This window comes from Diceros bicornis, chromosome 31 (genome assembly GCF_020826845.1).
Source record: "Diceros bicornis minor isolate mBicDic1 chromosome 31, mDicBic1.mat.cur, whole genome shotgun sequence".
In the NCBI taxonomy this organism is placed as follows: Eukaryota; Metazoa; Chordata; class Mammalia; order Perissodactyla; family Rhinocerotidae; genus Diceros; species Diceros bicornis.
This window is the reverse complement of record NC_080770.1, coordinates 43,205,279-43,219,343: the sequence shown is the minus strand read 5'-3', so window position 1 is coordinate 43,219,343 and position 14,065 is coordinate 43,205,279. Positions and strand designations below refer to the sequence as shown.

The 14,065-nt window shown below is 45.2% G+C and overlaps 2 long non-coding RNA genes across 2 annotated transcripts; both read left to right on the top strand.

Moving 5' to 3' along the window:
• The first annotated feature begins 1,034 nt into the window (after window positions 1-1,034).
• LOC131395271 (uncharacterized) lies at window positions 1,035-4,099 on the top strand. Its single transcript, XR_009216345.1, has 4 exons — window positions 1,035-1,241; window positions 1,385-1,480; window positions 2,066-2,572; window positions 3,840-4,099. It is a non-coding gene; the product is annotated as an uncharacterized LOC131395271 (long non-coding RNA).
• Window positions 4,100-10,102: 6,003 nt separating this feature from the next.
• LOC131395272 (uncharacterized) lies at window positions 10,103-11,797 on the top strand. The gene is made up of 3 exons (XR_009216346.1): window positions 10,103-10,165; window positions 11,099-11,220; window positions 11,546-11,797. It is a non-coding gene; the product is annotated as an uncharacterized LOC131395272 (long non-coding RNA).
• The last annotated feature ends 2,268 nt before the right edge of the window (window positions 11,798-14,065 follow it).

Genomic DNA, 14,065 nt, shown 5'->3' with positions numbered 1-14,065 from the left:
TAGATATTCTGAAATAATCATACCCTAGTTATTTATCGAATAGTTAATAAAATTTTATATGTAAACATGTACTTAAAACCACTTTACACTCTTCAAATGCTTTACAAATAGTCACAAATTTAATCCTAATATAAGACAATGAATAGGTAACGTTATTATGGGACTTTTTAGAGATATAGAAACTAAGATGGATAGAGGTTATTTAACCTTCTCAAGTGCGTTAAGCTAATCACATTAGAGTCAGGATTTGAACCCAGGCAGTCTGGCTTCAAAGCCAAGCTTCCCCTCAATCACTTCTACCATCAGATAATATTGCTTCATACTCACAGTGTTAGCACCAAGGATGTAAGTTTAGCTAGCTGATCATATGAATTTTGTTGAAATTCTGTTTATTTTTCTTCCAGAGAACTCAATATGGAACACTTTTTCTCTTTTGATTCAGACAACCTATGGAGATTTTGATCCTGTACTGAAAGGTAAGGACTAGTTTTCCTCTCTCTATCAGATAGCTCACAAGGACACATCTCTAGTCTTCAGAATGGTCTCATTGTTGACACGTTTTGGCTGGACCTAGGTAGGAATCTTAGTATCAGTTGATACAAAAGGTGAGCAATTCCTCTGGGAACTTAGAAGAGAGATGACTAGGAACGGTGCCTGCCTGTGACTAAGATACCTGTGAGCAAGAGGACGTACACTTCAAAAGATTGGACATGCATAGCCAGAAGCACAGACTCATAAGCCAATGTGTTTATCATTTATGGTGACACAAGTAGATTAATAAATGTGAGCATTGCAGGAAACCATTGTTTAACCACTCAGAAGGTGGGGATCACTACACCACAGTGGGATGCTTCTTTTATTCCACTTCACCCCTTTTTCCATACCTACCATGGGAGTCTTTCCTTTGCACACCAGAACTTTGAGATATCTGGATTTAAACACTCTCTATGGACAGTTAGCCCCTCTAAATACCAAGAAGACTTTTTCTTTACCAAATGATGGCTTGAACTTTTCAACTGCTCATTTGCAGGAACTGAATGTGGAAAATTTTGGAGTGTCCATTCAATGCCTCCCTGGAGTCTCTGCCAAAGGAAAAATTAGACACGACTATGTCTGGATCCGGCTACTACATCTATGATGCTGTGGATGTGGTGGCCTGAGCCCTCCATGAAATACTTCTTATAAAAGCAGAACAGGGGTCCATAATGGATGCAGGCCAGCTCATGTTTCTCCCTTAGCAGGTAAAATTCTCCCTTAAATAGGATTCTCATTATTGTTCTTTTAGGATCTGAGAGTTATTTTATTTGGGTATCGAATTGTGATTGTCACATTGTCACAGATCAGCAGTGACTTGTGCATAATGAATTACTGTTCTTTCTTACAGGTTGCAAGTAAACCTCTAATGATTGTAGGGTCTAATTAGCAACAGTGTCAACTCTTTTAACTGGAAATAATTGATTAAAAACTTTCACTGTGAGAGGTAAGTGCTCAAGAGAAAACAATGACAATTCATCCCAGGGAATTAAAAAATTCAGGGATTTCCAAAATCTAGTTCTGGCCCTATCCCTTGATATCTTAAATGCTTCTGGGGAAAGGACAATTTATTTGAACTTCCTGCATTTTTCTAGAAAGGCTACTGATAGCTAAATAAATATTTCCCCATTGAAATTTAAAATGACTTTTGGAAGCAAGGAGTTTGATCCCCTTTTTACAGATCAGAACCCCAATACTATGAAATATATTTTAATTCCCCAAGTCCTTATCAATTCTACTTAGATGAATTTGTACATGAACCTAGACTTTTATAAATCCAAAACCTATGAATAATATGTCTTGAAACTCTTGCTTTCAGGTACGAGGAAGTGAATGTCATGTCAGATCTAAATACACACATTTATTGCGAATATATATTGGTTCATGTATCTATACAACCATATATATAGTTATGTATTATACAAATATCAGTTGTACATTTATATAGAAATTATATCAATTAATGCGTGAAGATTCTGTACTAGGAGCTTTCATCTCTTCTCTCTCATTTAATAAAATATTTTGTTCAAAGGTAGGAAGAAGCAGGCTGTCTTTCTTTGTCTCTTCTTGAGCTCGAGGAAACTCCCTAGCACCCTTAAAGCAAACCTCCTTGCTCAAGGTGCAGCTCAGGTTTAGCCCCACAGCACTCCCTGGACATGGAATCTTCAGGAATGGTTTAAACATCACCATGTGCTCTCTGAGGGCAGACAAGAATGCCTGCTTCCTTAAGCGTGCAGAATAGTAAACACTCCCCAAATTGAACTTATTCAGATGATGAATAATATAGAGGGGAAAAAATCTAATTGCTGGGCAACTCAGTATCCCCACCAGTTCGAATCTGGGTTTTCTGCCTTCAATTTCCATGCTCATTTCATTTCCCAATTATGTCTCCCTTTTAGCTCCACCCATTCCTAAGAAACACCCAATTTAAAAAAAGCACTGGAGCTCACGTGTCACTGGATGAGAAAAGAAACTCTGTGTCACAGCATGTAATTCTGAACTATATGATTTTCCTAAAGGTCTTGGACTTCAGGTGAAAGTAAGGGAGTTTGTTCCCCAGGAACCACGTGGTCAAGGTTTCATCATACATGAGGAGCTGATAGACTGGGCCATGGGATTCAAAAAGGTTGCAGACAAGTCAATCTTGGATTAATCATCTACATCACAAGATAGAGAGCATATATGAAAATAATGGTGAAATCATTTAACTCATAACAGAATTCTCATTTGTTGATATAATTTTTCTTATTGTCCAAGAGATATTGAAAGGACACTTGCAATTAAAGAGATATTCCTGAATTTTGAAATGCTTTATACATTACAGCAGGACAGTGAGGCTACCAATTTAATAGGATGAGCTGATAAAAAATTGATTGAATTCCCATTTAAGCTGAAAAAGTGTCAATCTCACGTGCTTGCAAATTTATTGCTCTGCATGCATTGTGCCCTGAAGATATAACAGATGCTGATGACCTAGACTTTTGATGATTTAAAGATACAATTCAAATTGTCTTTTGCCATACGCTTTTCTTCCAGAAAACAAATTTTATTCTCTTTAACGAAAATCAAAAGAATTGACATTGAGGTTTTTTTTTTTAATATTTCAATATTTTATTAATTTTCCTTATATTTCCATCTCTTCATCCCAACTTTATACATTCTTGTAGAAAAATTCACCATCAGAAAAAAAGATTCTTTTGGCTCCCAAGGAACTGCATTCTTCCTCTTCTTCAGATTTCCCTTTAGAACTCAGTCTTGTAAGCCATCCCTCAAGATGCTATATTATATCATTCAAGCCTGTCCCTGTGTCTTTGGTGTATAATCTACCTGACATTAAATACATTACTAAATAAATTCAATAATTACAATTTGTACTAATCAAACAATTCTCATATAAATGCATTGTATGAATTAAAATATTATTTTTTATTAAGGTAAAATCTGCTTATAGTTCAAAAAAGTAATCCTGGAATACCATATTCAGAATCACATTTGTTATTGCCAGATGCCCCATTCCATAAAACAAACAAGTGTCCTAGTCATTGAGATGGAAAAATTTTTAAATCAGTACGTATTTTCGTGTTGGGAACTCTTTTCTGCAGATTGACCTTGATTTTATTTTGCTTTCCCTGGGTGCATCAATCATGTCAAACCTTATAGGTGATCTCTAAGATAAGTTTTGAGATAATTTAAACAATATTATCAATTATTCAATATTATTAAATAAAAAAATATTATCCAATTATATAGTATTGTTCAGTATCATCAATAATTCTCTTCTTTCAAACTCCCCACTCTGGGTGTAGGACGTTCTGTCAGCCAGGATTCAGGAACATCCCTCAGGAAGAGAGAGCTACCTGCTGCTTTGTCTGTGTATTGTGCCCAGAGAGAGAAATATGTAATCAGACAGGTATGAACTGACAAAATTACACAATCACTTTCTCTCACCTTTTCTTTGTCTCCAAATAAAATGTAAAGGATCTGAGAGTAACCAATAGCATCACATTTCTTCATTATTTTCTATTATTTCATTCACTCATTCAATACATTCATTTAGGAAATCAATACATCGTTTCCATGTTGGGAGTTACCTTGATCTGGCTTCCTTATACTCACATTGTTAGGTTCTGCTGAAGCAGCTCTTCTCAAGGGAATACAACCCTTAAACCACATGATATGTTAGGCAAACACTTAGAGATTCCGTAGCACCATATACTCATCTTGATCACAGAATAACACACATGGAATTATGATGGAAGTAAGTGTGGGTGTCTTTAGCACATGCCTCCTATTCATATCTTTACACCCAAGGTGGCGAGCACTATGCCTTACACATAGTAGGTGTGCAAAAACCAGAACTAAAGATTCAATAAATGAATGGACATATTATATTATTATTACTCTAGTGGAAGACATAAACAATGAACTGAGCATGCAAACTTGATAAGATAAAGGCTCTGCTTTCCAAGAAATCATAGTGAGGTACATGTGAAAAAGAATAGCAGGGCAATTTGAAAAGTGCCAAAATAAAGGTAGTTAGAGGTTAGCAGAGTCAACAAGAGTAGATAGTGTTACTTGGATAAATCAGATAATTCTTCATGGAAAGCTTATGTTTGAGTTGAGCTTTTAAAAATATGGGGGGATTTTTCAGTTAAAGATGAAGAGGGCCTCTTGGCAATAGATGTTTGAGCAACAAAAGTTATGCAAGATGAATAAGTTCTGGAGACCTACCGTCCAACATGGGCCGATAGTTCACAATACTGTACTGTAGACTTAAAAACTTACTAGGAGGGTAGATTTATGTTAAGTATTCCTACCTCAAAAGAAAAAAAGTATTTTAAAAAAGGAAGTTAAATAAAAAAAATAAAGAGGACAGGAGGAAACATTTGGGGGTGATGAATAGGTTAAGGACTTGAGTAGTGATGGTTTCACGGGTGTATATTATCTCCGAACACATTAAGTTGTATACATTAAATATGTACAGCTTTCTGTATGTCAGTCATACCTCAATAAAGTTTTTTAAAAATGTTTTCATGTGGCATATTCAGACATTCAGAATATGACTAATATGACTGGAATGAGATGATAAAAGACTGATCATGGATGATGTTGGAATAGGTAAATAATGAAAAAAAATCCCATCATATTTAAAGTACAATATTCCAGTCTTACCAAATAAAACAGCAAACAATTCCTATATACTTATTACCAAAGTTATCTCTACATTGCTAAATGTTCTGTCCAGTAAGATAATTCATGAAATAACATATTACAGAAATAATAATGGGCTGGAGGAGAGAGCATGTTTACAAATTATGTTTGTTGTTAGAATGCATCTGGCTATAAATTAAAAAGAAAAAAATCTAAAAGTGTCTTTTAAAAAATATTTATTATATCCCATAAAAAAGACCAGAGTAATTTACTACGATGATTCTTTGTGCCAGAAAAAATAAAAGCACAATTGTTGCATTATAAAGATGGAGAAGGAAATAGGTTTCATTCCATTTGTTATTTACTTGATGAATGTTGTCATAGATATCACTTTTTACAAAAAAATAGTGAAAGAATTAAAAAAAAGGCCAGAGATAGAATGACTCCAGGTTTAGGGAAAGGAATGAAGAAAAGCTATTCAACATCCAGCTACCTGTACAGTCTAGGGGTGCACGGAAAGCATCGCCTCCAGCCCCGCCCCTGGAGCTGATTTCCTCCCACTGTGAAGTCGGCCAGACTTATTCCAGCCCCACCCCCGCCTCTTCCCGCCCCTGGAACTGGTCTCCGCGGACAACCTCCTGGCCTGGTTCCGCCCGCAGCCTGGTCCCGGCTCATTGCCCCGCCCGCACCCTTGTCCCCCCCGCCCCCGGGCCTGGTGTCACTCACACCCTTGTGCCCGCCCACAGCCCGCCCCTAGAACTGGTTCCCGCCCCTAAATATCGTCCCTGTCCCTGGTGCTGACCCAGCCCGCGTCCCAGCTTCGCACTCACTCTAGACACTGGAGACCTCCCCCGAGGCTGGGGTGCGCGGCCCCGCCCCGCCCGCCGCCTCAACCCGGAGCCCCCAAACGTCCGTCCTCCCCGAACGCCCGCCCGAGACCGGAAGCGGAAGCGCGGGCGGCGCCGTGGATGGAGCGGGGCGTCTGCCCGGTGTGTCCAGTCTTCTCGGCGCGGACCGCATTCCCGTGGACGTTCGGCCTCAGGGGCGGAGCTCGGTGAGCAGCGGGCGGTCCCGGCTCCGGTCGCGGTCCAGGGAGGGGCCTGGGCCGCGGGCAGCCCCGTCCCGGCCCGGCGTCCCCGCGTCCCCCCGGAGCCCCGTTTCCCCGGGCTGTTCGCTCAGGGCGCCCGAGGCTGCTGTTCCTCCCGGCTCCGGGCGCCGCCGTCCCCTCCTCAGAGTCCCCGTCACCGTCACCGTGTGATTTTGTCCCCAGGGCGCTTATCCGCGTCTGGAGGCGGTGTTTGGGTTGTTACTAATGGGGGCGCTCCTGACATCTAGAGGGGGAGGCAGGGATGCTGCTCAGCGTCCTCCAGGGCCCAGGACGGCCCGACAGAGAATCATCCGGCCCCAGATGTCAATGGTGCGGAGGTTGGGAGACCTGCTCCAGGGCCTGAAAATCTCCCAAGCCCTGAATGAAGTGTGGGAAATATTTACAAGTCAGCGAGCCACTTACAGGGGCCATAAATGACAAGCTTGTTTAAAGGGTCCGGAGTCACCAAAAAGTCTCTGTCCAGCCAAGTGAGTTGAGCGAGTCAAGTGCACACAGCGCGGAGCTGCTTCTCCCATCTTGGGGAGCAGGTGGCTGGACAGGAATCGGGAAAATCCAGTCTCAGCCAACAGTTACAGTTAAATCAGTAAATACGAAAAAGAAAAGTAAGTGGGGTGGGCTTTCCTTCCATCACCTGTATTACTCCTTGTAAAAGGCCTCAAAAGCAATCTTTGCTTTTTTTTTCTGTTAGAAAAGTGTCTGTGGGGCTCAAGTTTGAGTTGAAACCAGGCTCGGGGTCCACCTGTCCTCGCTGATCCGTGGATTTCTGTGTGACCAGGTGAGTACCCTGTGGACCTGGTACCAACAGGTTCCGGCAGCCTCCGCTGTGCAGAAGACCTGCTAGTGGGCTTTCCTGGGCTCAGGTTGTCACCACATGGACACTGAGAGTGAGGGTATCATGAGAAAAATTATTGATGTTTGATGGATTATATTCAAGGGAAAGATGGTAAGGTGTGTGAGGCTCTGTGTGTGTAAATAATTCAGAAAATACAGTTATTTGCAAAGAAGAACACATTAAACAAATATATGTAAATAAGTGTAAATATGTGTAACATAGACTTACCTGCATTCCGAATTCTCAAAAGTCAGGATTCCATATATAAATATAAATATATAAATGTTTTACGTGTATATGTAGTATTACAAGACATCTCATTAAATATTAGCAGGGATGCTCAGCAACATTCCTCAGGCCTATTCAATTTGACTTCTAAAGACCTATAAATGCTCCACAAAGATTCAAAATCTTACAGACACCTGGAGAAAAATATGATTTGAACTTCTTTATGTTAGTAACAGAAATGGAAAGTTAAATTGACCAGCAGCCCGATTTATTTTCAGCATATTGTTGTTGTTTATGAGATTTCAAATCATTTGGAGGAATATTAAGCAACACCTTTTAGATAGAAGGGTAGGGCACTAGTCTCCAAAAAGATTGTCCTCTCCACCTCACATTCTAAAGGGAATTAACTTTGCTTCTTGAATCCTTTCTGAAATAACGGTCTGGTGATTCATGTTGAAGACAATCTTGTTAAGTAATTTTATATATAATTGTTGGCCTCTCCTAATTGTGTGTGTATGTCTGTGTGCCTTTTTCATTCTAGCATTCCTGGGACGTTCTTGAGGGAATGTGTGCTTGTCATGCAGTAGATATTCTTTGAGTGCACAATTTATGGTGACCCACCATCCTCATTTATTCAGAACAGAGGGGTTTTCCAGGACACAGGACATTTAGCGTTCAAACCAGGATGGTTCCTCATCTGATGAGCCAGGCTCTGGGCCAGATGCGTGGGGACCTGGAGAACCAAACAGACCTTGTCCCACCTCCATGGGATTTATATTCTGTTAGGGAATTTGGATTGTAGACAGTTCATGATGAGAGTGATTTGGGAGTTTGGCACAAGGGGACTAAACCGGAGGGGGCAGGGAAGCGCTCTTGAGAAGGACTGATATTTAGCTTGAGAGCTAGAGTTGGGACTGGATTTAGGTGGTTGGAGGGTTAGACTGGAGTGAGGGTGTGGGAGTGTGTTCAAGAGAGCGTTTCAGGCAGAGGGACCCGCATGAGGACACCCCTGAAGCAGAGAGCCTGGTGTGTCCATGAACTGAGAAGAGGGATGGCTGAGCCGAGTCAACACAGGGGGAGGGGTGTGAGCCAGACCAGCGAGGGGAACAGGCTGGACCAGGTCAGGCGTGACTTTGGACTCTGTTCTAAGACCAGTGGGAAGACACTGGAGAGATGCGAGCAGATGGGTGATGTGATTGGCGTTTGGTCTAAGCATGTGGGTTAAAATGGACTTCTGGTTAAGAATGTAGACTTAAGAGGCAGATAGGAGGTGTTGAGAAGAAGGTTACGAATAAGGTGATTGTTCCCTAGGCCTGGATGATGGCTGTGGAGTAGGAAAGAAGTAGAAAGAGAAGACCTTGGAGTGTAGAACCGCGAGAAGGTAACGGTACTTTCTTGCCTGGATGTGTCAGATGGCACAGGGCACTGACTGTGCTCCTCGCTGCTGTCCGTGCAGACCTGCAGGCGCCCCCTCACCCAGGTCTGTGTGTTCACCCCACTTAGCCACTCACAGGCCTCCCTCCACATCTTAAAGGAAGTCAGGCCTTACTTGTGAGGGGGTTGTCTCAGACGGGAGACACCGAGGAGAGCCCCTCCAGGCATCAGGGCAGCCCCTTCGGCCTCTCCCTCAGGCTCCTCCCCCTCCACTCTCTCGCTTTCCACCCTCAGAAGGACCCCTGCTCAATATTCCACGTCCCCATGTTCTTCCTCCCTCAGGCTTGAGAAGGGTGGGCAGCCAGTGGGGTGGACATTGTCTGTACCTTCCACTCTGACCCCCGCAGGTCCTGGGCTGGACAGAGAGCAACTCTACTGGGAGCTGAGCCATGAGAGCCAGGGTGTCCCCCACCTGGGCTCCTTCATCCTGGATGGGGACAGCCTCTATGTCAGTGTTGAGGGGCTGGGCTACAGCCGTGCTCTCTGTCCCTATCATAGTTCTGTGTTGCCTCCATTGCTCTAAAGTGAGCTCTGATCCATCTCTGTCTCCTTCTGGTCGGGGTGCAGTCTTCTCGGGTGATGACTGGGGCCAGCCACCTTCCATCTCATTTCATCCCCCCTGAACACCCCTCCCCTCTTCCCCTCTGCTTTCCCCTCTGCTTCCCCACAAAGCTCCCTACATCCTCCCTCTCCCTCAATCCTTTATGTTCACCCCAACTCTCGCTCAGCTCCTCTCGCCTTCTCTCCACAGATTACACCTATGGAGCCGCAGCCCCGACTACCACCAGTGAGTATTCCTGGCCCTCATCTCCTGGGTTCCATCCCCATTTGGGGTTGGGGAGCAGTGGTTCTCCTGCACCCGCTGTCCTTGGTGAGAGAAGGACCTGGAAGGGCCCTAACTCATCCCTTCTCTCTCTCCCGTGTTCTGGTGGAGAGTTCCAGCCCAGGGTGAGAAAGCCTTAGTGACAGACGTGTTCTCCACCACATTCTGACCCCACGTGGTTTTCACTTTAATTCTCCTAAAGCCCCGCCCTTGGTCCTCCTTTTCCAGGTATCCCGTATGTCTGTCCAGTGTTCTGCCCGTCCATGTGTCTCTCCTCTGTGTTCAGTCTCTCTTGTTCACCTATCTCACTCTCTTGGGCTCCTCTCATCCACAGGCTTGCTCATCCCTCTACTCACACAGTCACCCCTCCCCTCACTCTCATTTATGCTTCACCTGTGAATGGTGGTCCTGGGACAGCCACTGCTGGAGCCCGGGTGAGCCTGGGGGCTCCTCCCACTCTGTCCCTCCCTGAGACAGCCCTCGAGGCCAGCTCCCGAGCCGGCCACCACGTCCCTGCATACTTCATCATCACCTGTGCCACCAGAAGCCACCACAGGTGTCTGGGGGCCCCTTTTCCTTCCCAAGAGAAGCTCTCCAGCCCCACACCTCCACCAGCCAGTTGTGATCCAGGAGCTGGGCAGCCACAGTGTGAGATTCTGGTTTTGAGGAAATGGTGCTGATCACAAAGATTATACCAATGATTCAGTCTGAGGCCAGCCCTCAGAGAGCCCCTAGCCTTGTGAAATTAACACACCAATATAACACTGTGTGGGAGGTTTCGGGAAGAGGCACTGGCATAGTTTGCAGAGGAAGAGCTTGCTAGAGAAAGTTGCACCTGAATAGAGTCTTTAAGAATGAGCAGGAGAGACCCAGGCAGGTAGAGGATGAAGAGTTTTTCTGGCAGAGAGGATTCCATGAGCAAAGGCTTGCGCCAGAAACAATATGCTATATGGGGAGAATTGAAACGAATTTGGGTTGCGTGAAGCATGAAGTTTAACCCGCGGTACATGGATAAAATGAGACTGAAGGGTCAGCAGGAGCCAGATTGAGTAGAGCCTTGAGTGCCAGGTCAAGAAGGTTGAACTAGACACTGAAGGCCATAGGGAGCCATGGGTGGTACTAGAGCAGTGGTGGCCCTAGTGAGGTATTCATTTCAGAAAGATTCTTCTAGTGGTCCATGTAGAACATCCTTTAGACAGAGCATCCAGTGAGCCTGCTGGGGTGTTGGTCCGGGTGAAGGAAGTTAAGTCCCCTGAGCTGGGACAGGGATGGAGAGGGAGTGTATGTGAGGACCAGTGTTCAAGATGAATGGGTGTTACTGGGAGGGAGGAGGAGCTGAGCAGATGTGCTGGTTCTGACTTGGGTGACCACACGGGTGGGTGGTGGTGCCCCTGGGAGAGAAGACGACAGATGATAATAAGTGCAGGACTCTGGTCTGGTCTCAGGCCAGCTCTCAGTGATGGCCATCGCTCTCCTTCTCATCTTGCAGCTTTGGGACACAACCTGAAGACCCTCACAGTCACCTTCCCCATCTCCACCCTCCAGTATTCATCAGACAGGAGCAACGGCTCAGCCACGTTCAACTCCACTGAGAGGGTCCTGCAGAGCCTGGTGAGACCCTGGTCCCAGCAGCTCCTGTTGGGTTAAATCCCACCCAGCCCCTACCCCAATCCCTGTCCCTCCTGCTCATCCTCCTCCTCCTTCCTCCCCAGCTGGATCCTTGTTCAAGGAGAGCAGCCGGGGCCCCTTCTACACGTTTCAGACCGGTCTCCCTCAGGTAAGACCCTCCCCTGAGCATTTGCCCCTAATGACCACTTTTGTTACCACCCCTCTCTCAGTCTCCCCTCTGACCTCCCATTTCCTCCTTCCTGTTCTGGCCCCCACCCCAGAGGTTTCAGGACCTCTCTCTAGATTCCCCATGTACCTCTCTCCCCAGGCCTGTGAAGGATGGGGGAGCCACCTGTGTGGACGCTGTCTGCACCCACCACCGTGACCCCGTGGGCCACCATGCCTCTGTGCTGGGAGCTGACAGTCTCCACGTGTCTGCTCTTCCTCTCGGTGGCTCCAGGCTCTGCACCCTGGAGTTTATGCATGCAGAGAGAACACCAGCTGCATTTCCGCAGCATCAGCTGGAACCTCAGCAACCCGGAGCCCACATCCTCGGAGTACACCGCCCTGCTGAGGGTCACCCAGGACCAGGTGGGGTCTCCCCTGTCCCGTCTCTCCTTGCCCTGAAGGCACCCTCATTCCTCTGCCTGACTTACATCTGTTACCTGGTTGTTTCAATCCTTCACATTCCCTGCGTGTCTGGGTTCTCTCAGTTTCCAGAGGTGATGTCCTAGCTGCCTTCCCCATTTCTCACGTGGGTAAACTGAAGCTCAGAAAGGGGAGTATTGTGTCTAAGGTCACACAATGAGTTAGGGGCAGAGCCAGGATTTGAAGTCAGGTCTCCCTTGCCCCAAAGTCTGTGATCTTTCACTGGCTCCAGTGGGGCCCCGCATCCCCAGGAGACCTCCATCTCTCCCACTCTCCCTCGCGTTTGTTCTAGGTCACCAAGCTCTACAGAGGCAGCCAGCTGTGAGACATATTCCACTCCTGCCTGGTCACCGACTTGTTGTAGGTTGAGGAGATTGGAAGCATTGGCTGAGCTGGTGACTGATGGCTCTGAGCTCCCGTGACACATCCTTGATCTGGAAGTCACTGACATGGTGCCCATTCTCCCCCACATCCCTATCAGCTAATCTTACCATCTCCTTCCATAGGTTTTTCGGGGGTTGAGAAAAGCATTAACATTTGGGGCCACCAACCTCCAGCATCATCCTCCTCCTCCTCTTCTGGAGACTTTCAACAAATATCAGCAGTCTAACTGTGCTCTCCAATAGTGGAGCCACTAACCACATGGGGCAATTTAAATTTTTTATACACCTGGTGGGATACGATTCACATATTGTGTGTGTGTGGAGGCTGTATCTTTTAGGTTTTTCTATATACAATATCTTCTCTGCAAAACAAATAGTTTTACCTCTTCTGTTCCAATCTGGGTTTCTTTTATTCCTTTTTCTTGCCTAATTGCCCTCATTAGAAACTCTAGTACCTGTGATTAACGTATCAGATGAGGGAAGACATCATAGCCTTGTCCCTGGTCTTAGGGGGAAATTTTCAGTCTTTCAGCATTGAATATGGTGTTAGCTGTGGGTTTTTCATTGAAGCTATTTATAGGTTGGGAAAGTTTTTTCTATTCCTAATTTGTTGAGTGTTTTCTTTTTTAGACATGAAGGGCGTTGTATTTTGTGAAATTCTTTTCTATGTATATGGTCGAGATTTTGTGGTATTGGCCGTTATTCTATTAATATGCTGTATTACATAATCAAGTTTTCAGATATTAAGCCACCACTCCAACTAGAGGTGAGAGATTCAGACGTTCTCAAGTCTTTCCTGGGCGTGCCACATCCCTGAGCCCTTGTGGCCTTCTATATGCCCGCAAATACCCTGGAGCTTTTCAAAGCCCCCTGAGGAGATCTCATTCCCCCAATTTTTCTTCTAAGTTGTTGGCTCACCTCTTGCCTGCCTCAGCTGGTATCACTCCCTCCGGCAACTACAATAGAAAACAATTAGCGCTGATTGTTTTTAGCAAGTGCCTTGGGGACAGACTTTCCACCTTGGGCAAGCTCTGAGTCTAGTAACGACAAGCCCTGAACATGGGGCGTTTTCGGGGAGCTGCCAGGCAGGTCAGCTAGTTGCAGTTGGGTGGGGAGGGGTCTTTTCAGAGCTCCACACCCATTATGGCTGCTGTGCTGCGGGTTGTCTCAGCCACCATGGTGCTGAGACTGACGGTTTTCACAGTTATGGAGGATATTGTGAGAGCAGGATGGGAATAGTGCAAGTTATAGTGCCACAAAGTTTGCTCCCTGTATCAAGATTCCACCGTGTGTCTTCTCTAAACCCTCCTCAGATTCTTACAAGCCTTTGATTAATTTCTAGACTTCTGAAAAGTTGATTTCGACCATTTTTACCAGTGTTCTCATTGTTTTTATGCATTTGCAGAAGTCCTTACTCCAAAGTTTCAAAAATGTTCTCCCTATGGTTATTTATTTATAAATTAATTACTTGAAATGAAATTACATGGGAAATTCAGTTTCTCACTCACACACACTAGCCACATTTTAAGTGCTTGATAACAACATGGGGCTAATAATGAGTGTATTTGGTAGTGCAGGCAAATGTTTACATTATTGCAGAAAGTTCTCTTGGACAGGACCCAGAAGCAGGGAATCTAGAATCAGGGTAGAATTCTAGACACCCTTGTTCATATTTGTGCCCTTCCAGGTCTGTCCCCCACAGTAACCACACTGGAGTGGACTCACTGTGTACCTTGCCGCTTTGGCACAGAGACTGGACAGAGTTGCCATCTATGAGGAATTCCTGCGGCTGACCCAGAATGGTACCCAGCTGCAGA